Source organism: Pelobates fuscus, chromosome 5, assembly GCF_036172605.1.
Source record: "Pelobates fuscus isolate aPelFus1 chromosome 5, aPelFus1.pri, whole genome shotgun sequence".
In the NCBI taxonomy this organism is placed as follows: Eukaryota; Metazoa; Chordata; class Amphibia; order Anura; family Pelobatidae; genus Pelobates; species Pelobates fuscus.
The window spans coordinates 196,670,565-196,695,920 of record NC_086321.1 but is presented as its reverse complement, the minus strand read 5'-3'; positions in this window follow the sequence as shown (position 1 = coordinate 196,695,920).

Genomic DNA, 25,356 nt, shown 5'->3' with positions numbered 1-25,356 from the left:
ATCATTTCCAAGTGAAAATTGTAGCTTACTTTATCAAAAAATATAACTATAATTAACTGAGGCAACCTCATAAGGCCACTTATATCCATTGACATGCTTGGCTACAGAAAAGGCAATGCTTACACTGCTGAGCCTACAGGGTCAATCTCTTTGCTCCAGAACCACTGCATTAAACTGTAGTGGCTCTGTTGCCTGGAACGCCCCTATGAGGAGGTAACAGATTGAGGGAGGGAGGGGGTGACAGGTGGCAGAGTGAGGAAGGGAGGGATGACAGAGTGAGGGAGGAAGTGACAGGTGGTAGAGTGACGAAGGTGGTGACAGTGGGCAGAGAGGGGGTGACAGGTAACATAGTGAGGGAAGCGGTGACAGGTGACAGTGTGGGATGGAGGGGTGACTGGTGGCAGAGTGAGGGGGGATGACAGATTGTGGGAGGGAGGGGGTGACAGGTGGCAGAGGGTGGGAGTGAGAGGGTGACTGGTGGCAGAGTGAGGGGGTGACACAGTGAGGGGGGTGACAGGTTACAGAGTGAGGGAAGGGGTCACTAGTGACAGAGGGAGGGATGGGGTGACTGGTGGCAGAGTGAGGGGGGTGACTGGTGACAGAGTTAGGGAGAGAGGGGTTGACTAGTGGCAGAGTGAGTGGGGTGACTGGTGACAGAGTTAGGGAGAGAGGGGTTGACTGGTGGCAGAGTGAGGGAGGGGGTGACTGGTGGTAGAGTGAGGGAGGGACAGGGTGACTGGTGGCAGAGTGAGGGGGAGACACAGTGAGTGTGGTGACTGGTGACAGAGGGAGGGAGGGGGTGACTGGTGACAGAGAGAGTGAGGGGGTGACTGGTGACAGAGGGAGGGGGTGAAAGAGTGAGGGAGTGACTCCCCATCTTCCCCTTGCTCCCTGTGGTCTCTCCCCATCTTCCCCTTATTTCTTACCTTTATCATGCGCCCTCTGGTCTCTCCCAGGCTGCTGCTCCTTTCCCTCGCCGGCTGTGTAAGGTCTGTGTGTGAGGAGAGTGCTGTCACTTCCTAGCCTTGCCTTTCCCCATCACACAGTGCACTTCACGGGACAGGAAGAAGGAGACCTGGCAGAGAGCAGGTAATGGGAGGGAGGAAAGAGGGGGTAATATGCAGAGTGGTAGGTTGCTGTGGCCCTGCACTCCATCAGGGGCCCAAAACCTATTAAGAAATTTGCCGTTCCAGTTGGATAGATCTCTAATCTCTCCTGCTGGAGCATGGCTGTATGGCTGAGCCCCTGGCAGTCTCAGGCCCTCAGTCCATGACCGATGTGCCCGATTGGTCAGTCTTCCCCTACTGATATGCTTCAGATATGTTCTCTCTGTAATGGCACAAGTGAGCAAAAACTAATTTGAGACCTGACATGGGATTTATTGAAGGGCAAGCTACTGAGTTTCTCAAAGCTTTTGTCTGTTCTCAGAGTTCTCACATACAGTGGAACCTCAGAACTCAAACGGTCCCTTTCTCAAGCAATTCAAAAGTCGAACAAAAATTTAGAGTAAAACATTTCTCTGTATGCGAACGATCCTCAGTACCCGAACAAATCATGCCACATATGCTGTGTTTGCTGGAGAAGGGGCTTTCTGGTGGACAATGTGCATATACCACAAATCTTTATGTACATTCATCTTTGTCAGTATACATTTGGTTGCCACATTAAATACTACACTATGATATTTCTCTCTTTTTATGTTCTTCTCGTTATATAATCCTAACAAAATCCTGAGCAATTTTAAAGCCTTTTTAAGGTAATACTGATATCTTACATTGTATTCTGTACATAATTGTGAAATTGCACAGTGCACTTTTTTTGCACCAAAGACAATATTTTGGTTTATTTCAAAAGATGTTGTTTGCTTCTTGCACTCCTTTAGCATGAAGGAGAAAATCATGCAGGCAGTGAGATCTTTGCCGGCGATTCTATATATGGATGGCCAGATATCCCTCCTCCAGGATCTGTCGGTGCTGACGCTGGAGGCGAGGAGAGCGCTATGCCTGCTAACTAGCCACCTGCAAGACAGATCCCCTACAGGTTGAGTTTCCCAGATCAGTCTGCAGGCAACATGTGGCATATTCTTTAATAGCCAAACAATGTACCAAGATTTTTAAGGACCCTCCATTTACACACGATCCACGTTCCAAATTGGATTCTTAAGTCCCCACCAATGTGGAGAGAGCCTTCAAGAACTGAGGACCCTGGAGATCATGAGAGGAGGCCTGTGACTTCCTTGCAGGCACTTTCTGCTTATACCGGGGGTCTAGTAGCGTGGACACCCAGTACAGGTCGTTCTCCTTCAGCCTTTTTATACGAGGGTCCCTCAACAGGCACGACAGCATGAAAGACCCCATTTGCACAAGGTTGGATGCCGAGCTACTCATGTCCTGTTCCTCATCCTCAGTGATCTCTCTTGAGGTATGTTCTTCCACCCAGCCACGTACAACACCATGGGTACCAGATAGGTGACAACGAGCACCCTGGGATGCCTGTTGTGGTTGGTCTTCCTCCTCCTCCTCAAAGCCACATTCCTCCTCTGACTCCTCTTCCTCACAATACTCTTCCAGCGTTGCCGCAGGTCCAGCAATCGATGCTGATAAGGCTGTTTCTGGTGGTGATGGTGACCACAACTCTTCCTCTTCACGCTCATCTACGGCCTGATCCAGCACTCTTCGCAGGGCACGCTCCAGGAAGAAAACAAATGGTATTATGTCGCTGATGGTGCCTTCGGTGCGACTGACTAGGTTTGTCACCTCCTCAAAAGGACGCATGAGCCTACAGGCATTGCGCATGAGCGTCCAGTAACGTGGCAAAAAAATTCCCAGCTCCGCAGAGGCTGTCCTAGCACCCCGGTCATACAAATACTCGTTAACTGCTTTTTCTTGTTGGAGCAGGCGGTCGAACATTAGGAGTGTTGAATTCCAACGTGTCGGTCTGTCGCAAATCAATCGCCTCACTGTCATGTTGTTTCGCTGCTGGATATCGTAAAAGTGCGCCATGGCCGTGTAGGAACGCCTGAAATGGCCACACACCTTCCTGGCCTGCTTAAAGACGTCCTGTAAGCCTGGGTACTTATCCACAAAGCGTTGTACGATCAGATTACACACATGTGCCATGCACGGCACATGTGTCAACTTGCCCAAATGCAATGCCGGCAACAAATTTCTTCCGTTGTCACAAACCACTTTGCCGATCTCCAGTTGGTGCGGAGTCAGCAACTGATCCACCTGTGCGGTCAGGGGGGACAGGAGTGCTGGTCCGGTGTGGCTCTCTGCTTTCAGGCAAGTCAACACCAAGACGGCGTGACACTGCCGTATCCAGATGTGGATCAGTACCTGCGGAGCTGGGGGGGTGCCGTTGATGTGGAGCAAGACGCAGCAGCAGAAGAGGACTCAGCCAAGGAGGTTATGGAAGAGGATGGAGTAGGAGGAGTAGAGGAGGTGGCCGCAGGCCTGCCTGCAAGTCCTGGCGGTGTCACCAACTCCTCTGCAGAGCCACGCATTCCATGCTTGGCAGCCGTCAGCAGGTTTACCCAATGCACAGTGTAGGTGATATACCTGCCCTGACCCTGCTTTGCAGACCAGGTATCAGTGGTCAGATGGACCCTTGCCCCAACACTGTGTGCCAGACATGCCAATACTTCCTTTTGCACAATCGAGTACAGGTTGGGGATTGCCGTTGTGCAAAGAAATTTTGTCCGGGTACCTTCCACTGTGGTGTCCCAATAGCTACAAATTTTTTGAATGCCTTAGACTCCACCAGCTTGTATGGTAAAAGCTGGCGGGCTAAGAGTTCCATCAAGCCAGCTGTCAGACGCCGGGCAAGGGGGTGACTTTGTGACATTGGCTTCTTACGCTCAAACATGTCCTTGACAGGCACCTGACTGTGGGCAGATGAGGATGAACTGCTCAAGGCGAGAGACGGAGGGGCGGATGGTTGAGAGGGGGCAAGGAGGACAGCAGTGGTTAACGTGGCTGAAGATGCTGGATCAGGAGGAGGATGGCGGCTTTGAGTTTGTGTGCTGCTTGTACTCATGTGTTGATCCCATAGGCGTTTGTGATGTGCGATCATGTGCCTTCGCAAAGCAGTTGTACCTAGGTGGGTGTTGGACTTCCCATGACTCAGTTCTTTTGGCACAGGTTGCAAATGACATCGCTGTTGTCAGAGGCAGACACACAAAAAACATGCCACACTGCTGAGCTCTGAAATGACGGCATTCTGGTGGTGGCAACAGCATGCGTTTATTGGCGTGCTGTCTGGCTGACCCGGGTGCCGATGCATGCTGTCTGACTGTGCCACTAGCTCCTTGCGACGACCTCCCCCTGCTTCCAACTCGTCTCCTCCTCCTCCTCTCTGTCTCCCCATCTGAACTTTCCCCCTCTTCTTCTTCTCTTCTAGCGGGCACCCACGTGACATCCACGGACGCATCGTCATCATCAACCGCTTCACTTGTATCTGACAACTCAGCAAAGGAATCAGCAGTGGGTACAACATCATCATCATCACACCGTACGTGTGTAATGCTGCCTGACTGAGACATATCCCTGTTATCTACATCCTCTGGCAATAATGGTTGCGCATCACTCATTTCTTCCAACTGATGTTTAAATAACTCCTCTGACATACCAAGTGAAGCAGCTGTGGTGCTAGTGTTGGTGGTGGCGGCAGGCGGGCGAGGGGTAACTTGAGAGGTGCCCGAAGCTAAGCTGGAGGAGGATGGTGCGTCGAGGTTCCGAACCAGGGCCGGACTGGGAAAAAAATTAGGCCCGGGCATTTTTCAATCAGAGCGGCCCCTAAGAAGGGGGCGGGGCCAGAGAGGGTGTGTTTTGTCATCACTGATGACAAGCACACCCCCTCTCAAAGTGAGCAAGTTGGTTCAATGCGCAGAGCCACGCTGAAGAGCTCTGGCATTAGAAAAAGGCTTGCGCTGTGTTTGCTTTTAAATTGTCTCTGGTGTCTCCACAAGTGGGATACCAGAGGACAATTGGGCCAGGAAAGTGTATGGTGCATGTGTTTGGAGCCTGCTTGTGAAATTGCGTGTGTGTAGAGTGTGGTGTGGTATTGTGTAAATAGGTCAATTTCATTTGTGTTTGTGGTGTAATATGTGTGGCTAGGGGCTGTAGATAGTGTGTGTATAGGGGGCATAGTGTTATAGGGGAAGTAGCGAGTGTGTGCATACAGGCTGTAGTGTGTGTGTGTGTATAGGTGATGTAGTGTGTGTAGGGGTTGTAGAGAGGGTGTGTAGGAGATCTAGTGTGTAAAGGACCCAGAGTGTGTATAGGAGATTGTGTGTGTGTGTGTGTATATATATAGAGGATTAAGAGTGCATATAGGGTAAGGGATCTAGCGTGTATCTGGAGCGTAATGTGTGTGGTGGTGCAGTGTGAGGGGTGCTGTAGTGTGTGTGTGTGTGTGTGTTTGTGTGTGTATATATATATATATATATATATATATATATTTGGACGTATTGTATGTGTGAGGGGCGCAGTGTGTGTGTATTTAAGAGGGGTGCTGTGTGTGAGGGTGTTTTTATCTGCCGTCACATTCTAGGTTTCTAATTTTCTTTGTCTGTTAACTCACTGAGGGTTATTTTATATATGTGTATGTGTGTGAGCGAGGGTGCGGTCTGATGATGTGTGTGTCTGAAGGTGATGTGTGCTGAGTGTCTGAGGGTGCTGTGTGTCTGGGTGCGCTGTGTGTCTGGGTGCGCTGTGTGTCTGGGTGCGCTGTGTGTCTGCATGCGCTGTGAGTGTTTGGGTGCTGTGAGTGTCTGGGGGTGCTGTGTTTGTCTGAGGGGGCTGTGTGTGTCTGGGGGTGCTGTGTGTGTCTGGGGGTGCTGTGTGTGTCTGGGTGCTGTGTGTGTCTGGGGGTGCTGTGTGTGTCTGGGGGTGCTGTATGTGTTTGGGTGCTGTGTGTCTGGGGGGGCTGTGTGTGTCTGGGGGGGGCTGTGTGTGTCTGGGGGTGCTGTATGTGTTTGGGGGCTGTGTGTGTCTGGGGGGTGCTGTGTGTGTCTGGGGGGGCTGTGTGTGTCTGGGGGGGGCTGTGTGTGTCTGGGGGGTGGGCTGTGTGTGTCTGGGGGTGATGTGTGTGTGTGAGGGGGCTGTGGTGTGATTTTTTATTTAAATATTTTAATTTAAATATATTATTAATAATTATTATTTTTTTTTTTATTTAAATATATTATAAATAATAATAATAAAAAAAAGTTATATCCCCCCTCCCTTCTTACCTTTAGCATGGGAGGGGGGGAGCCGTTCTGCCTGCGAGGAGCCGTTCTGCCTGGGGGGGATCCTTTCTGCAGCTTCCTTCCCTGGTGGTCCAGTGGTGAGAGTGAACTCTAACCTGCCGGCTAGAGTTCACTCTCGCGAGATCTGAGCGTTGCCGCGGTAACCGCGGCAACGCTCAGACCTCGCGAGAGGACCCGGCGGAGCTGCTTGATTGAGCTCCGCCGGTCCTCTCTGCTGCCTCCCTCACACCCCACAGCCGGCGGCCGCCTGTCAGTGTCTCTGGGCCGGTGAGGGAGATCTTTGATCTCCCCACCGGCCCATGGAGGCTCAGAGCAGGGCCGGCGCTCGGGTAGCGCGCTGGCCCTGCTGGGGCTGGCAGGGGAGATCCTGTGATCTCCCCTGCTCCCCTCGGCCCCACGGCCATCGCGGCCCACCGGGCATTTGCCCGGTGTGCCCGATGGCCAGTCCGGGCCTGTTCCGAACGGAAGCTGTAAAAGATTGGGTGTCCTGTGTTAGCCAGTCAACTATGTCCTCAGAACTTTTCAAGTTCAGGGTACGTGGCCTTTGAACACTAGGCATTATTCTAGGGCCAAAGGGAATCACAGCACAACGACCACGACGGCCCCTGCGGGGTGGCTTTCCTCTGCCTGTCATTTTTTTTTCGATTAGTGGTACTATGCGTGCAAGCTACTGTGACAACAGATATGAGTTGCACTGGTGTGACACTGTGCCCTGGCAGGCCCTGAAACGCACACTCGTGAAGGAATCTGACTGCTATTACCGTATATACTCGAGTATAAGTCGAGTTTTTCAGAACATTTTTTGTGCGGAAAAACCCCAATTCGACTTATACTCGAGTTAATGTCTGTATTATGCAGGCCCGGACTGGCCATCAGGCCCACCGGGCAAATGCCCGGTGGGCCGCGATGGCCGTGGGGCCGAGGGCGGCAGGGGAGATCACAGGATCTCCCCTGCCAGCCCCAGCAGGGCCAGCGCGCTACCCGAGCGCCGGCCCTGCTCTGAGCCTCCATGGGCCGGTGGGGAGATCAAAGATCTCCCTCACCGGCCCAGAGACACTGACAGGCGGCCGCCGGCTGTGGGGTGTGAGGGAGGCAGCAGAGAGGACCGGCCGAGTTCAATCAAGCAGCTCCGCCGGGTCCTCTCGCGAGGTCTGAGCGTTGCCGCGGTTACCGCGGCAACGCTCAGATCTCGCGAGAGTGAACTCTAGCTGGCAGGTTAGAGTTCACTCTCACCACTGGACCACCACGGAAGGAAGCTGCAGAAAGGATCCCCCCCAGGCAGAACGGCTCCTCGCAGGCAGAACGGCTCCCCCCCTCCCATGCTAAAGGTAAGAAGGGAGGGGGGGATATAACTTTTTTTTTTTTTATTATTTATAATATATTTAAATTAAAAAAAATAATAATTAATTATTAATAATATATTTAAATTAAAATATTTAAATAAATAAAAAATCACACCAACAGCCACCTCACACACACACATCACCCCCAGACACACACAGCCCCCTCCCAGACACACACAGCCCCCCCAGACACACACAGCCCCCCCCAGACACACACAGCACCCAAACACATACAGCACCCCCAGACACACACAGCCCCCCCAGACACACACAGCCCCCCCAGACACACACAGCCCCCCCAGACACACAGCACCCCCCGACACACACAGCACCCCCTGACACACACAGCACCCAGACACACACAGCACCCCCAGACACACACAGCCCCCTCAGACACACACAGCCCCCCCAGACACACACAGCCCCCCCAGACACACACAGCCCCCCCAGACAAACACAGCACCCCCAGACACTCACAGCACCCAAACACTCACAGCGCACGCAGACACACAGCGCACGCAGACACACAGCGCACGCAGACACACAGCGCACGCAGACACACAGCGCACCCAGACACACAGCGCACCCAGACACACAGCGCACCCAAGCACACACAGCACCCTCAGACACTCAGCACACATCACCTTCAGACACACACATCACCTTCAGACACACACAGCACCCTCAGACAGACAGCACCCTCAGACAGACAGCACCCTCAGACAGACAGCACCCTCAGACAGACAGCACCCTCAGACAGACCGCACCCTCGCTCACACACATACACATATATAAAATAACCCTCAGTGAGTTAACAGACAAAGAAAATTAGAAACCTAGAATGTGACGGCAGATAAAAACACCCTCACACACAGCACCCCTCTTAAATACACACACACTGCGCCCCTCACACATACAATACGTCCAAATATATATATATATATATATATATATATACACACACAAACACTACAGCACCCCTCACACTGCACCACCACACACATTACGCTCCAGATACACGCTAGATCCCTTACCCTATATGCACTCTTAATCCTCTATATATATATATACACACACACACACACACACACACAATCTCCTATACACACTCTGGGTCCTTTACACACTAGATCTCCTACACACCCTCTCTACAACCCCTACACACACTACATCACCTATACACACACACACACTACAGCCTGTATGCACACACTCGCTACATCCCCTATAACACTATGCCCCCTATACACACACTATCTACAGCCCCTAGCCACACATATTACACCACAAACACAAATGAAATTGACCTATTTACACAATACCACACCACACTCTACACACACGCAATTTCACAAGCAGGCTCCAAACACATGCACCATACACTTTCCTGGCCCAATTGTCCTCTGGTATCCCACTTGTGGAGACACCAGAGACAATTTAAAAGCAAACACAGCGCAAGCCTTTTTCTAATGCCAGAGCTCTTCAGCGCGGCTCTGCGCATTGAACCAACTTGCTCACTTTGAGAGGGGGTGTGCTTGTCATTAGTGATGACAAAACACACCCTCTCTGGCCCCGCCCCCTTCTTAGGGGCCGCTCTGATTGAAAAATGCCCGGGCCTAATTTTTTTCCCAGTCCGGCCCTGGTATTATGGCAACTTACATTGCCATAATACAGACCAGGACCGCCGGGCTCATTACAAGCCCGGCGGTCCTGCTGGGGGCTGGCAGAGAGCTCTTACTTACCTTTCCTGCAGCTCCTGTCAGCTCACCTCCGGTCCGGTCAGCTCCTCTGTCAGCTCCCACGAGAGACCGCGAGACTTACAGTGGGAGCTGACAGAGGAGCTGACCGAACCGGAGGTGAGAGAAGGGAGCTGACAGGAGCTGCTGTGAAGGTAAGTAAGAGCTCTCTGCCAGCCCCCCTCCTACACAGCCCATCCACTGGACCACCAGGGAATGAGAGCCCCCCTCCCTGGCCAGCTAACAAGCAGGGAGGGGGGACAAAAATATAATTAAATAATAAAAAAAAAAACATTTAAAAAAAGAACAATAATAATAAATAAAAAAAATACTAAAATAAATTATTTTTTCCTCTCACCCTGTCCTTTAAACTATCTGAATGTATTGCATTAGAGTTACACTCCAGATACCATAACCACCACACTCAGCAGTGGCTAATGTGCCAGGAGTGCTATGCACTCTCCTAGGGTAAGCAATCAAACTGCCTAAAAGTGTTTGAGAGCTAACTTGGGATTCTCTGGGCGCTGGTCGAATCCTCCCATTAGCTCCACTGAACCAAGCCTTGCTGTGCAGGAGCTTCTGGGACACAAATGATGGAAACATTTCTATTTCACTATAGACCTACACACACACACAAACACACAGTCATACAAACACACACTCTACATTATTTACACACACTCATACAAACACACACACTGCATTATATACACACACACTCATACAGACACACACACACACAATCTGCATTATATACAGACACACACACACACTCTGCATTATATACACACAGAGTGTGCGTATATAATGCAGAGTGTGTGTTTGTATGAGTGTGTGTGTATATAATGCAGAGTGTGTGTTTGTATGAGTGTGTGTGTATAATGCAGATTGTTTGTATGAGTCTGTGTGTAATGCAAAGTGTGTTTTTATGAGTGTGTGTGTATATAATTATAAAAATCACAGAATTTCATAGCCCCAAGTTTTACCCTCGACTTATCCACGAGGCATAGCATATTTCACAATTGTTGGTCACAAAACTGCACTCGACTTATACATGAGATCGACTTATACCTGAGTATATACGGTATATTACAGTCCAAAAAGTTGTTTTTTTTTAAATGCAAGCTATAGGGACACCAGTGAGTGAGTGGTGGCACTGGGCAAGTGGGCACAGTATACGCTGTGAGCCTGACACACACGCTGGCAGACAACTAATTGCTGTTCAATCTATTACAGTCAAAATTGTATTTTTTTTTTTTAAATGTACACTACTGTTACACCAGATATGAGTTGCACTGGTGTGACACTGTGCCCTGGCAGGCCCTGAAATGCACACTAGTGAAGGAAACTGACTGCTATTATATTACAGTCCAAAAAGTTTTTTTTTGTTAAATGCAAGCTATTGTGACACCAGATATGAGTGGTGGCACTGGGCAAGTGGGCACAGTATACGCTGTGAGCCTGACACACACGCTGGCAGACAACTAACTGCAATTACATAACACAAAAAAAAAAAGCAGACTGATGTTCTAGCCCTAAAAAGGGCTTTTTGGGGTGCTGTCCTTACAGCAGAGATCAGATGAGTCCTTCAGGACTGTAGTGGACACTGAATACACTAGCCTAGCTATCAATTTCCCTATCAAATTAGCAGCAGTTACACTGACCCTACTCTCACTAAGAATGCAGCTTCACAATGAATGTAAAATGGATGCTGTCCAGGAGGTGGGAGGGTCTGGGAGGGAGGGTCTGCTGCTGATTGGCTGGAATGTGTCTGCTGACTGTGAGGTACAGTGTCAAAGTTTACTCAATGATGACGAATAGGGGGCGGACCGAACAGCGCATGTGTTCACCATCCGTGGCGAACTCGAACAAGCGATGTTCGCCAGGAACTATTCGCCAGCGAACAGTTCGGGACATCACTAGTGTTAAGATTAAAAATCTACCTCATTTCACATTTTCCTTTCTATTCGTCATTTCACATTTTCCTAATTGTTTAATGATATCTTCTCCTCTTCAATTGTATTTAACTTTTTCTATAACTTGAAATTTTAAAAATTTCCACATTGGCAAAACATGCCTTGGACAATCACAAGGCGGCTTCAGTACTTAAGAATTTGCAGTGTCAGCGCTTAGTAGATGTATCCCTATGAGATATTTTCAGGGATATCAAAGAAAACAATTCTGTATAATTGGGAGTCCTAATAGAGAGTCTATAGGTCCCTCATAAAATAGAATATATAGTAATAATGAAAAATAAAAAATAGTAATAAAATGAATGATAAAACAAATAATAGTCACTAAGGGCGAATAGTCAAGATCTGTGTCCACTTCCGTGTTGAACCACGTAGTGTACTGGATATACCTTAAAAATTAAAAAAACTGAATATAGTGTAACACTGTAAGTCTTGAGAAAGCCTTCTGTAGAAGGACGAAACGCGTTAAAGGTGCCGGACATATCTCACAGCACCTGGTAACTACACACGAGGCTCCAGTATTCAGCGGGACTCACCTTAAGCGTTCCTCCAAATTCAGAAGGTGGACAGTCTGCTTCAGTACATGAGGCAGACGCTGTCTTCTCTGGAGGATCTGGTAACCCACCTGTATATCTGGCTGACTCTATTGCTTACCAAGCTATTAAAGAGGTTCTTAGAGATAAGTACCACATTTTCATCCTGTAAGAGTTCCTATTTGGTTTTTGTTGTTATATTAGGGTATTAAACTTACAGTGTTACACTATATTCTGTTTTCTTAATTTTTAAGGTATATCCAGTACACTACGTGGTTCAACACAGAAGTGGACACAGATCTTCACTATTCCCCCTTGTGACTATTATTGTTTTTCATTCATTTTATTACAATTTTTTATTTTTCATTATTACTATATATTCTATTTCATGAGGGACCTATAGACTCTCTATAAGGATTCCCAATGATACAAAATTGTTTTCTTTGATATCCCTGAAACTATCTCATAGGGATACATCTACTAAGCCCTGACACTGTGGATTGCACTGTTATTTTACAATTTGGGAAAGTTCTTTATGTGTTTTAGCTGCTGGTACATACTGTATGTTTATGGTATTTTAATTTATTATTTAATTTTGTCTATTCCGGAAATTGAGCAGTTTTAGGTTTTACTCAATTTAACCATACTGCACTTTTCAATCTACACATAAGAGCTATTTTTTACGCTCTCTTTCCTCAGTTGTTTTTAGTACTTAAGAATTTGACTGACAAAAGATATGCGTCAACTATATGTAGAAAACCTACTATTTCTTATGCACACGCGGAAGTCAACATGACTAGATGGAATGGAATTTGCATTACATGGTTTCTTAAAATGAATACCATAAAAATGTATGTATTTCCTTGCCTACTGTACCTTTTCCAAACCATTCCTGTTGCCACACAAAAGGCTCATTTCAAATCACTGACTTCAACGTTGCTCTCACTTATCTGGAAGAAAGTTGTTACAAGGATTAGACAGGTGCAACTTATCCTTCCTAAAACACCTGTAGGTTGATTTGCCATTAATTTCAAATACCCAGAAATTATGGATAGACCTAGAGAAATAGCAGGCAATGGGACGGATTCCCTCCTTGGTTTGGGGATCGGACTAAGTCATGCATGGATTGAAGCTAAGACAACATATCATTCTGAGGTGGCCTCACACCAACCGAGCTCAACAGCATCAGGAGCCACTGGACATACTTCAAACAATGGAGCAATTCAGATGAGCTGTAATCCCTTGCTAACCCCTTGCTGACCTTATTGGTGAGAGAGCCCAAGTAATAAGAGGTATCAATACCACCAACTCCTTAACTACATTGCCTCCATCCCAAATAAATAACTTTTTCATTTGAGATTTTATGCTCCTCTTGATGGACGCCACTCCAGGACTACTCCTGAAAATTACCACACAATGGGAGTCAGATGTGAATAAGCAGTTGACGGAACAAGAATGAGGGAAGATTTTTATCCTCACACACCAAGAATTCATATGCTGCAAGATTCAGGAGATGGGATATAAACGTTTGACACAATGTTACAGAACTCCAGAATTGCTGCATTGCATTACCCTTTAAACTTATAAAAAGTCACTAATTAAACATCTTTTAAACGCAACAAAATTACTGATCTCTCTGTTTTGGAAGTGGATGGAGAGACCAACCCTCCAACAATGGGTGACAACAGTGGAAGAACTCAGTACTATGGAATCATTAACAGCCCAACTGAAGGGTCAAACAGACAGATACACACTCACATGGATCCCTTGGATGGAGCATGTAGCAGGGCATGGAGGGCGATGGACCGATACTTACTGAGGCTACCCAAATAATGGAAAGTGTGCGACCTTGCAAAGTAGTAGGAGCTCAGAAAAAAGGAGGTCTGATTTGGGATATTCCAGACACTCCGGGCTGGGGCGGGCTAGTTCCATATCTCCTATGGGGCAAGGACTCATCATGAACAAACAGGCCAATCGCGGGAATCTTTCCACGAAGAAACTCAGTTTCCTCCACTCCTATATTACATCCTTATGACAGGAACCGGATTCGAGGGCTGCCGCTTGCATCAAAAGGATATTAATGAGAGAGCTGCACTTCCTATCAGAAAGGACACGGCTCACATGTACTCCTAATATCGCATATCAAAAAGTGGGAAGAGAGAGGAAAAAACAAATTCATATAAAATCCCAGCAGAGAGGCGAGATATGCCCATCATTTTATACTTCACTACCACTAGTTTGCTATTTATTCTGTGATACTGTGGTTGTGCCTGAGAGAAAATAAAGTTAATTGTGCAATTTGTATCTAAGTCCTTCTTTTAGTTTATACCAGTTTAGGTCTGCTACACAGACTAATCGTTTATTCTAATTGTTTAAGTAATCCCTACCCTGGTATAGAGAAGCCCTTATCAACTTTTTTCCACTCTGTCTAAGAACACTCACCCTAGACCAGATTATTGATTACATATTTTAAATAGGATGTTTTCTGACTACTATGTCTCTTGTCTAAAGCTGAGATCCTAATTTGCAGTAGTAGTAGCTGTTTTTTTTTTTACATTCTAATCCACTGAATTGTTTCATTGATAAGGTGAAAAGGAATTCATTCCTATTAAAACAGTGGGCACATTGTGACCTATAACCTTCATGTGATCCATATAGATTATGGTAGAAACATGGAGAAAAACTCATTAAGTCCGAAGGTTACACAGCTTAAAAGATTAATGGCTTCCTTTGGGTTTAAGTAAAAAGTATCATCCAAAACTCCGAAATATTATACTTCTGTAATTACATCATATACTTTTATACTGAATAGTTTGCTCAAATAGCAGAAAGAGGCTACAGTGCAAAGTTACTGAGCTCCCCTTACATTTCCATGTGACATAGAAAGAAAGGTGATAATCACATAGTGCAGTGATTGGGGTTTAGTGGAAAAAAGAGATATAATTGATGCTGCCAGCATCACGCTAGCCAAGAAGGATAAAATACTTAATTATATTTGACTCTGTTAATGAATGCACAGCAAGCAGAATGTGTGCCAAATTGTGATAAAAAGAATGTAACATGTGTTGATGCTAAAAATGCAGAGTTCATTGTAAGCCTCTTAAATTATACGGCTCCTGTTAATAGCTACTGCATATCAATGAACATGTGAAGGGAGATGGCTTGGTAGGCAGAAAACACTAGGGAACTGCACAAGAAGAAAGTCTTTTGATAGGAAAATCATACCCATCTAATATCAAAAGAAAAAGAAAATGGGCATTTTACAGAACATGGTTGTTTATAGGTACATTAAGTTATTATATAGCAATGAATCAGTTTTATGGGCATTCTGATGGTTACCTGAGAAGCATTAAAGGAACACTCCAGCAGGGTTATTTACTCTACACAGGATTGTGTTCGGATGGACAAAATCTGGTGAAATGGATGAATTCCAACTGGAAGGCAATTCTCATATTTACTAAAGCCAGCATACATTCGGTTTCCGTAATAAAATCAATGCTTTTCACATGTGAACCAAAATCATATCCGAATGCATCTGTCAGGATGCACTTTTGCAAATGGTATTCTCTTGCAAAAAACAAGTATGATAATTTCAAGCACTATTTGCCCACTGGTAATGCTAGCAGCCAGTGGGAAAATAGTTAAAAAACAACAACTCTGCAATGCAAGGGTAAACTATGTGACTGCTGGCCAGTGCTTGCTATCTAGCTGAAACATGAAATAGTTAAAATATATATACAGTACCTCACAAAAGTGAGTACACCCCTCACATTTTGTCCTATTCCACTCCTCCATGACGACATCACGGAGCTGGTGGATGTTAGAGACCTTGCTCTCCCCCACCTTACATTTTAGAATGCCCCACAGATGCCCAGTAGGTTTTAGGTTTGGAGACATGCTTGGCCAGTCCATCACCTTTACCTTCAGCTTCTTTAACAAGGAATTGGTCATCTTGGAGGTGTGTTTGGGGTCATTATCATGTTGGAAAACTGCCCTGTGGCCCAGTCTCTGAAGGGAGGGAATCATTCTTTGCTTCATTACATCACAGTACATGTTGGAATTCATGGATCCTTCAATGAACTGTAGCTCCCCCCAGTGGCGTACTAAGGGGGGGGCGGGGGGGGGGGGGGTGGTCCGCCCCGGGTGCCATCCAGTAGGGGGGTGCCACACTCTGTCCCTCCTGCTGGTCGTCCTCTTCCTCGCGGCTCAGGCGCTCAGTGAGTGAGTCAGAGCACAGGGAGGGGATTCCCAGCCTGTGTTCTGAGTCATCACTGAGCACCAGGGATGCTATTATGGAGTGTGCCAGCAGGGGGCGCAGTGCATTCTGCCAGGTTTCTCCCCTGTGGCCACTCTGCCTGCACCTCCTGCACTGCCTGGGCTGGGATGGAGAGAGACAGCCCCTGAATTAAGGTAAGATAATATTGTAAATTCACTCTCACCCCCTCCCTCAGTCACCCTGTCACCCCCCCTCAGTCACCCTGTCACCCCCCTCACCCTGTCACCCCCTCACCCTGTCACCCCCTCCTTCAGTCACCCTGTCACCCCCTCCTTCAGTCACCCTGTCACCCCCCTCAATCACCCTGTCACCCCCTCCCTCAGTCACCCTCTCACCCCCTCCCTCAGTCACCCTCTAACCCCCTCCCTCAGTCACCCTGTCACCCCCCTCAGTCACCCTGTCACCCCCCTCAGTCACCCTGTCACCCCCTTCCTCAGTCACTCTGTCACCCCCCTCAGTCACCCTGTCACCAGTCACCCCCCCCAGTCACCCTGTCAACCCCTCAGTCGCCCTGTCACCAGTCACCCCCCAGTCACCCTGTCACCAGTCACCCTGTCACCCCCCTCAGTCACCCTGTCACCCCCTCCCTCAGTCACTCTGTCACCCCCTCAGTCACCCTGTCACCCCCCCTCACCCTGTCAACCCCCTCAGTCACCCTGTCACCAGTCACCGTCCCAGTCACCCTGTCACCCCCCCTCAGTCGCCCTGTCACCCCCTCCCTCAGTCACCAGTTAACCCCTCCCTCAGTCACCCTGTCACCCCCCCTCAGTCACCCTGTCACCCCCTCACCCTGTCACCCTCTCACCCCCCCTCAGTCACTCTGTCACCCCCCTCAGTCACCCTGTCACCCCCCCTCAGTCACCCTGTCACCCCCTCCCTCAGTCACTCTGTCACCCCCCTCAGTCACCCTGTCACCCCCTCACCCTGTCACCCCCCTCAGTCACCCAGTCACCCCCCCAGTCACCCTGTCACCCCCCTCAGTCACCCTGTCACCAGTCACCCCCCAGTCACCCTGTCACCAGTCACCCTGTCACCCCCCTCAGTCACCCTGCCACCCCCCCTCAGTCACCCTGTCACCCCCTCCCAGTCACTCTGTCACCAGTCACCCTGTCACCCCCTCCCTCAGTCACCCTGTCACCCCCCCTCAGTCACCCTGTCACCCCCTCCCTCAGTCACTCTGTCACCCCCCTCAGTCACCCTGTCAACCCCCCTCACCCTGTCACCCCCTCAGTCACCCTGTCACCCCCCAGTCACCCTGTCACCCCCCTCAGTCACCCTGTCACCAGTCACCAACCCAGTCACCCTGTCACCAGTCACCCTGTCACCCCCCCTCAGTCACCCTGTCACCCCCCCTCAGTCACCCTGTCACCCCCCAGTCACCCTGTCACCAGTCACCCTGTCACCCCCCTCAGTCACCCTGTCACCCCCCCTCAGTCACCCTGTCACCCCCTCACCCTGTCACCCCCTCACCCTGTCACCCCCTCCTTCAGTCACCCTGTCACCCCCTCCTTCAGTCACCCCGTCACCCCCTCAATCACCCTGTCCCCTTCTCCCTCAGTCACCCTCTCACCCCCTCCCTCAGTCACCCTCTCACCCCCTCCCTCAGTCACCCTGTAACCCCCTCACCCTGTCACCCCCTCCTTCAGTCACCCTGTCACCCCCCTCAATCACCCTGTCACCCCCTTCCTCAGTCACTCTGTCACCCCCCTCAGTCACCCTGTCACCAGTCACCCCCCCAGTCACCCTGTCACCCCCCTCAGTCGCCCTGTCTCCAGTCACCCCCCAGTCACCCTGTCACCAGTCACCCTGTCACCCCCCTCAGTCACCCTGTCACCCCCTCCCTCAGTCACTCTGTCACCCCCTCAGTCACCCTGTCACCCCCCTCACCCTGTCAACCCCCTCAGTCACCCAGTCACCAGTCACTGCCCCAGTCACCCTGTCACCCCCCCTCAGTCGCCCTGTCACCCCCTCCCTCAGTCACCAGTCAACCCCTCCCTCAGTCACCCTGTCACCCCCCCTCAGTCACCCTGTCACCCCCCTCACCCTGTCACCCCCTCACCCTGTCACCCTCTCACCCCCCCTCAGTCACCCTGTCACCCCCCCTCAGTCACCCTGTCACCCCCCCTCAGTCACCCTTTCACCCGTCCTCACCCTGTCACCCCCTCACCCTGTCACCCCCTCCTTCAGTCACCCTGTCACCCCCTCCTTCAGTCACCCTGTCACCCCCCTCAATCACCCTGTCACCCCCTCCCTCAGTCACCCTCTCACCCCCTCCCTCAGTCACCCTCTCACCCCCTCCCTCAGTCACCCTGTAACCCCCTCACCCTGTCACCCCCTCCTTCAGTCACCCTGTCACCCCCTCCCAGTCACTCTGTCACCAGTCACCCTGTCACTCCCTCCCTCAGTCACCCTGTCATCCCTGCATTCCAGTGCAAACACTACATACAAACACACCTCTGTATTAAAACATCACCATTATATATAACCACACCACTGCATCTCGCCAACACTACACACAAAAGCATGCCTGCATTAAAATGCCAACACTACATACAAACACACCCATTCATTCACTCACACTTACTCCATACAAAAGCATGCTTACATTGAAACATGCAAGCACTGCTCAATGCTACATACATGAAAAAAAATGTGGGTGTTTTGTACATTTTAAAGTGGAGGGGGTGGGGGTGGGGGGTGCCAAAACTAGGACCCGCCCCGGGTGCCATATGCTCTAGGTACGCCCCTGGCTCCCCCGTGCCTGCAGCACTCATGCAGGCCCAGGCCATGACACTCCCATAGGAGGCAAGACACACTTTTTTTGTACTCCTCACCTGGTTGCCGCCACACACGCTTGACACCATCTGAACCAAATACGTTTATTTTGGTCTCATCCGACCTTAGTCTGCTTGTCTTCAGCAAACTGTTTGCGGGCTTTCTTGTGAATCATCTTTAGAAGAGGCTTCCTTCTGGGACGACAGCCATGCAGACCAATTTGATGCAGTGTGCGGCTTATGGTCTGAGCACTGACAGGCTGACCACCCACCCTTTCAACTTCTGCAGCAATGCTGGAAGCACTCATACATCTATTTCCCAAAGACAACCTCTGGATATGACGCTGAGCACGTGCACGTGGCCTTCTCAGAAAGGCCAAAAGGCCCCATCCCATAGGTTAAATAGTTAAAAGCTAAAATGGTAAAACATGAAATAGTCAAACTTTTTTTTAAATAAATAAAGGAAAGGCCAATGGGGTCACTGTGTCCCCTATAATACTATATTGGAGCAGATGGAGCTAATTTCTAAATGGGGGGAGAGGCGGAGCTCCTTGTACCCCGACTGGGTACCCCTCCCAGGATCGTTTCAAGCTGGAACCGAGAAAAATCTCAGCGATTCAGCCTCAGTTGCCGTGGCTTGACTGGGGTCCTCTTGGAGCCACAGGGTAGGGGACTAGTTCTATTCCCTCCCAAGGACTGGATGACACACAGTCCTGGGAGCTGTGATCCTTACAAGGACTTTCCCCGCTGAATCCTCCATGAGCGGGAACAAGGTTCCCCTCTCAGTAACTAGATGAGACATAGTTCTGGTAATACAACTGATTTTAATGAGCCAAACTTGGCCTTTTATGCACAGGCCCCAGCAGGGGATCTCTGTTGTATTCAGCACGCCCTTCTCAGGAATCTCTGGGCCTGGGAGATAATTGCTTTAAGGACCAGTAAGTTAATTATCTTCCAGGAACAGAGAGGAAAACACAAAAACATAAAACATAAAAATACTCCAAAACAATTCCAGGAGGGTTTGCTCCTAGTAGGGGGCGACATGAATGTCACCCTGGACGGGTCCCTAGACACTACAGCCTCATCAAGTGACTATCTCACAGCCATAAGAGGGAAAATGTGCAACATACTTTATGATGCGCAACTGTTTGATTGCTGGAGGGTCCTACACCCCACGGGCAAAGATTTCTCCTTCTTCTCCCCACCGACTGGTACATATACACGAATAGACATGCTATTCACACAACACAGATCCCTTCCACTAATCGCCTCCGCCTCTTACGGAATGATTACCTGTTCAGATCACGCACCCCTGATCCTGGAGATGTCCATTCCTTCCCTCCTGCCCGTCTCTGCGCAATGGAAACTCAACAACCTCCTATTAAACGAGACTGATATAACATCAGGACTACGTGAAATCGCACAATCTTATTTTGAAGACAACACAGTCCTAGAAACTCCACATACTATAGTCTGGGAAGCTCATAAGTGTGTACTAAGAGGGGAGCTCATAAAACAAGCATCGAACCAGAAGTGAAAAAGGGACTTACTCATAAAAACACTAACCAAAGACATAAAAAACTTAGAAGACCAACACATTACAGACAATGCGCTCACAATATACAAACAATTGACGGCCAAAAGAACAGAACTGAACACTTTGCTCCACTTACACTCTAAACGCAAAATACAACTGACTAAACACGCGTACTACACGCAGGGAGGCAAGTGTGGTAGAATGCTAGCACAATCCCTCAAACAGGAGAGACAGACAACTTTCATACATGGAATTAGAAAACAAGACGGAACACAGACACACATGCTACCCGAAATAACCAAAGAATTTAAAAAAATTCACTCACAGCTCTACAACCTACGGGACACTCCGCCCTCCCCCCGACGAGGTGCAATCCTTTCTCCAAAAAAGAATACGTACCACTCTACCTTAGATAGCCCAATCACACAAGATGAGTTTCTCCAGACTATCAAACACATCCCTTTAGGAAAGAGCCCAGGACCAGATGGTTTTACCATCAAGTATTACAAAGTGATGGCCCCTCTTTTAGCCACACCCTTTCTCAACGCATACAACTCCCTCTCCACTCAAGACCATTACCCACACAAACACTAGAAGCTACAATAGCCCTGATCCCAAAGCTGGGCAAAGACCCCTTACAATGTGGAAGCTACAGGCCCATCTCATTAATTAATGTGGAAGTCAAGATTTTTACAAAAATTCTCACATCCAGACTTAAAGACCTCTTACCCAATCTAGTACACCTAGAACACTCTGGCTTTGTGCCAGGAAGGGAAGCGAAGAACAACACTACTAAAATACTAAATCTCATACATTGGACACAATTACATAACACCCCTTGCGCCCTCCTTGCCATTGATGCTGAAAAGCTTTTGACAGGGTGGACTGGTCCCTCATGCTATCATCATTGAGTGAACTGGGTTTCAACCCGAGATGGCTGGAGTGGATGAAAGCACTCTATTCCAATCCAAAGGCCAGATTACGCATAAACGGGCAACTCCCCCCCCCCCCCACTAAGAATAAAAAACGGCACACGGCAGGGATGCACTCTTTCACTCCTACTTTTCATTCTGACGTTTGAGACATTCCTACAAGGAATTAGAGATAACACAGCGAACCAGGGAATAAAAGTCAAAGATGCAGAATATAAGGTATCAGCTTTTGCTGATGACATCCTATTCACAATCACAGAACCACTCCATACTATTCCACATATAATCCATGAAATGCAACTGTATGGAAAAATCTCCAACTTCCAAGCCAATCTCACCAAATGTGAACTTCTCCCCCTACACACGTCACAGGAAATGAACACACAACTCCGACACAAGTTTCGCTTCACCTGGGCTCCAATTGAAATAAAATACCTAGGAGTACACATTCCCCGAAAATTGCCCCAAGCATACAACCTAAACTTCTTGCCCCTACTAACAAACATAGCAAACGACCTGAAAAAATGGCACAAACCTTGCTATGGTTGGTTCAGTAGACTAAACATTTTGAAAATGAATATACTACCTCGCATCCTTTGCATATTACAAACTCTTCCCATACTCATCCCGAAGAGGTTTTTGACACTCTGAAATCAGTTACATATACATTCCTTTGGTCAAATTCTCACCCTAGAATAAACCACATGCTTCTCACAAACCCCCGACATGCAGGAGGGATAGGACTCCCCAACATAGAGACATACCACAAAGCTATCCACCTAACAAGACTATACGAATGGACAAAAGATCGCCCAACTCAACATTGGGTTACAATAGAAGAAGCATCCTTGAAGGCCCCCATTTACACAATCCCATGGCACAAAAACAGACTACTACACACAAGCAGCACCCAACAATTGTTGCTATCCTGAAAATATGGTCAAAAGTAGCCCACCTGCAACAACTAGCTCCATACCCTGCACCTCTGTACCCGTTATTGCACAATTGCATTATTTCCAATTAATGCCCTTCACTGGTCGAAACAAATACGCACGACAGGACCCTACTTGCAATTGCAAGACATCACACAAGGCAGCACGATCAAAGACATAAAAACGTTACTTCCTTCCATTACCCTTTCTAGCGCACACCATCTATTCTACAATTAATTATGCCATTTTGCCCGTAACTTATCATTGATCCCAAAAGGTGCAAGGAACACCACACTATTTGAACAACTCTGCCTGTCACATTCAATCAAAAACAAAACATTGTCCACAATGTATAAACTTCTCCAAAAAGAGCAGACGCAAACGCTTTCAACCTTCACTAACAAGTGGTCGTTAGAACTTCCATTGACACTCTCCCAATCACAATGGCAACACATCTTTTTCAGGGCTCACACAACATCATCGAACCTGACAACCCAAGAAAGTAATTACAAGAGGTTAGCCAGATGGCACTACACCCCGGCAAAACTTAATCAAATACATAAGGGTTCCAAGATTGAATGTTGGAGATGTACACAAAAGGATGCGCACACATCCCATATGTGGTGGTCCTGCCCGATTATATTGAAATTCTTGAAATGTGTACACAAGCTGACGCAAACAATAACAGATATACAGTATCCTTTTGCCCCAGAATATATGCTGTTCCTACTAACACCACCCATAAGTTCAAAAAAACAAAACCTAAATCTACTCACACATTTACTAATAGCAGCAAACCAAATCATTCCAGTCCACTGGAAACACACTATGCCCCCCTCAATCAGAGAATGGATCCAATGTGTAGAAAGTATCCGACAAATGGAAGAAATCACCTTCTCGAAATTAAAAACCACAAATAGATATACCCAAACCTGGAAACAATGGCTTGCATTTCTTGTCAACGAGAATCCCATTTAGTAAGAATAATATTCCAAAGGTCTGTCTAGATGAAAGTTCTATTGCCCTTCATTGACCGTGATATTATAAATGCATTGTTAACTCGAATTGTTGTTGTTACCTGTTATTCACCATTATTATTGATGTTACTCAAGACGTAACACTACGTTATCAGATTTGTTACTCAATACACAATGTTATTGTAAACATGTGTTTTTGTCACGCTATGCATAAATAATGACTGTATTGAATTTTTCCTGAAAATCAAATAAAGAAAAAAAATAAATAAATAAAAATACTCCAAAACATCATAAAAATATACAATAACGCAACAAATTCATCCCCAAATAGCCCTAATCTGAGCACTCGAGTTCTCCAAATAGCGCTCAGATCCATGCAATGTAGGGGAAAAGCCACCGTGTTAAAGTTCTGACTGGCCGCAAAAAATAGTTCCAGGGTGCTCGGTGTTTTTGCCGGGCAACTATCGGGAGCTTCTGTGTCCGCAATATGGGGTGCTCCACCTGGCTCTTAGGGAGTGTTTGTTCCCCTTAGTCTCAGGCACCTTGCCTCCAAAAAGCACTCTCCTGGCAGGTTGCAAAGTGGTTCAAAACACCGGACCAAGTTGTCCGGGAATCGCACGGTAACCTCATGCCGAAAACAGTTCTATAACATTCGCGGCTTAGTCCCACTGAGGTGACCGGGAACCTACGAAGTCCTCATGCCAAAATTAGCAGTCTCGGCTAAGTACCGCTGAGGACTATGCGTGGGTTTGGTTCATGAGAACGGCCACCAGGGAGCTAGCGTTCGATTCCATTCGAATGAAGGGAAAGTGCCGAACCAGGGGCACCCAGGAAAAGCTGTTAATGCCAGCAAGGTAGCGTAACTTCCAAATGGTGTCTTAGACCATGGACCATAGTCGATTGGCAGGAAGCCAGCTTCCACACTCCTCCAAGAGTTTGTGGCAAACGTACGTGGGAAGGAGCGTTTGTCACGGGGGATCTAGTGTACCCCACAACTCCAACTTATTGTTGTCCGATTTGTGTCCAAAATATTGTGTCTGACAGGGGTTCTAAGTTTGTATCTCGATTTTGGACGGCTTTCAATAAACAGTTGGCATTGAATTGTCATTTTCTTCTTCTTACCATCTCCAAACCAATGGCACGGCTGAGAGGGCTAACCAGTCATTGGAATTGCATTTGCGTTGTTTTGTGAATGGCACACAAGATAACTGGTCTGAATTATTGCCTTGGGCAGAGTTTGCCAGGAACAATGCTAACCATGACTCTTCCGGACATAGTCCATGCTTTGTTTATAACGGTCGTCATCCTACTGTTCTACCGGCTGTTTTCTCTGACACAGCTATCCCTGCTCTGGATGATCACTTTGCTTCTATTTGTGAAACTTGGGCCACGATTCACTCCGCTCTCGAAACTGCGGCTGCTCGTTTCAAATTTCATGAGGATAAACACTGCCAACCCTGTTTACCAAATGGGTGAGAGGGTGTGGTTATCATCGTGCAATGTCAAACTAAAAGTTCCTAGCATGAAGTTTGCCCCCAGATTCCTTGGTCCATTTCGTATCATTCAGAGAATTAATCCTGTTTCCTATTCTCTGGCACTTCCTGCCTCCTTACGTATTCTGAATACATTTCATGTTTCCTTGCTCAAACCAGTTATTTGCAATAGATATACTGTCCCAAGTGTTCCCCCTCCTCCATTGGTTGTTTCTGGACATAATCGATTCCAGGTTTTCTTGTGGTTCCTTACCATATTTGGTTGATTGGAGGGTGTATGGGCCTGCCAAACGTTCTTGGGTTCCGGTTTCCGACATTCATGCTGGTCGCAAGATTCATTCTTTAAACGCCACGTTTCCTCTCAAACCTGGTCCTGCCCGCCCAGTGGGCGGTCTTCAGGTAGGGGGTAATGTCACATATTCATCCTCAGCTTGTGATATCTGCGATAGTAACTGCCTTCCTGACATTCACGGAAGTACCGTTCAGCAGCCCTGCGCCAATATACCTGACTCATGCAACATGTTGATGGACGCCGGCTGCTGCGGATGCACGCCATTTTATAGCCTCACATCCACCAACGGTAATGACGACGTCAACGTG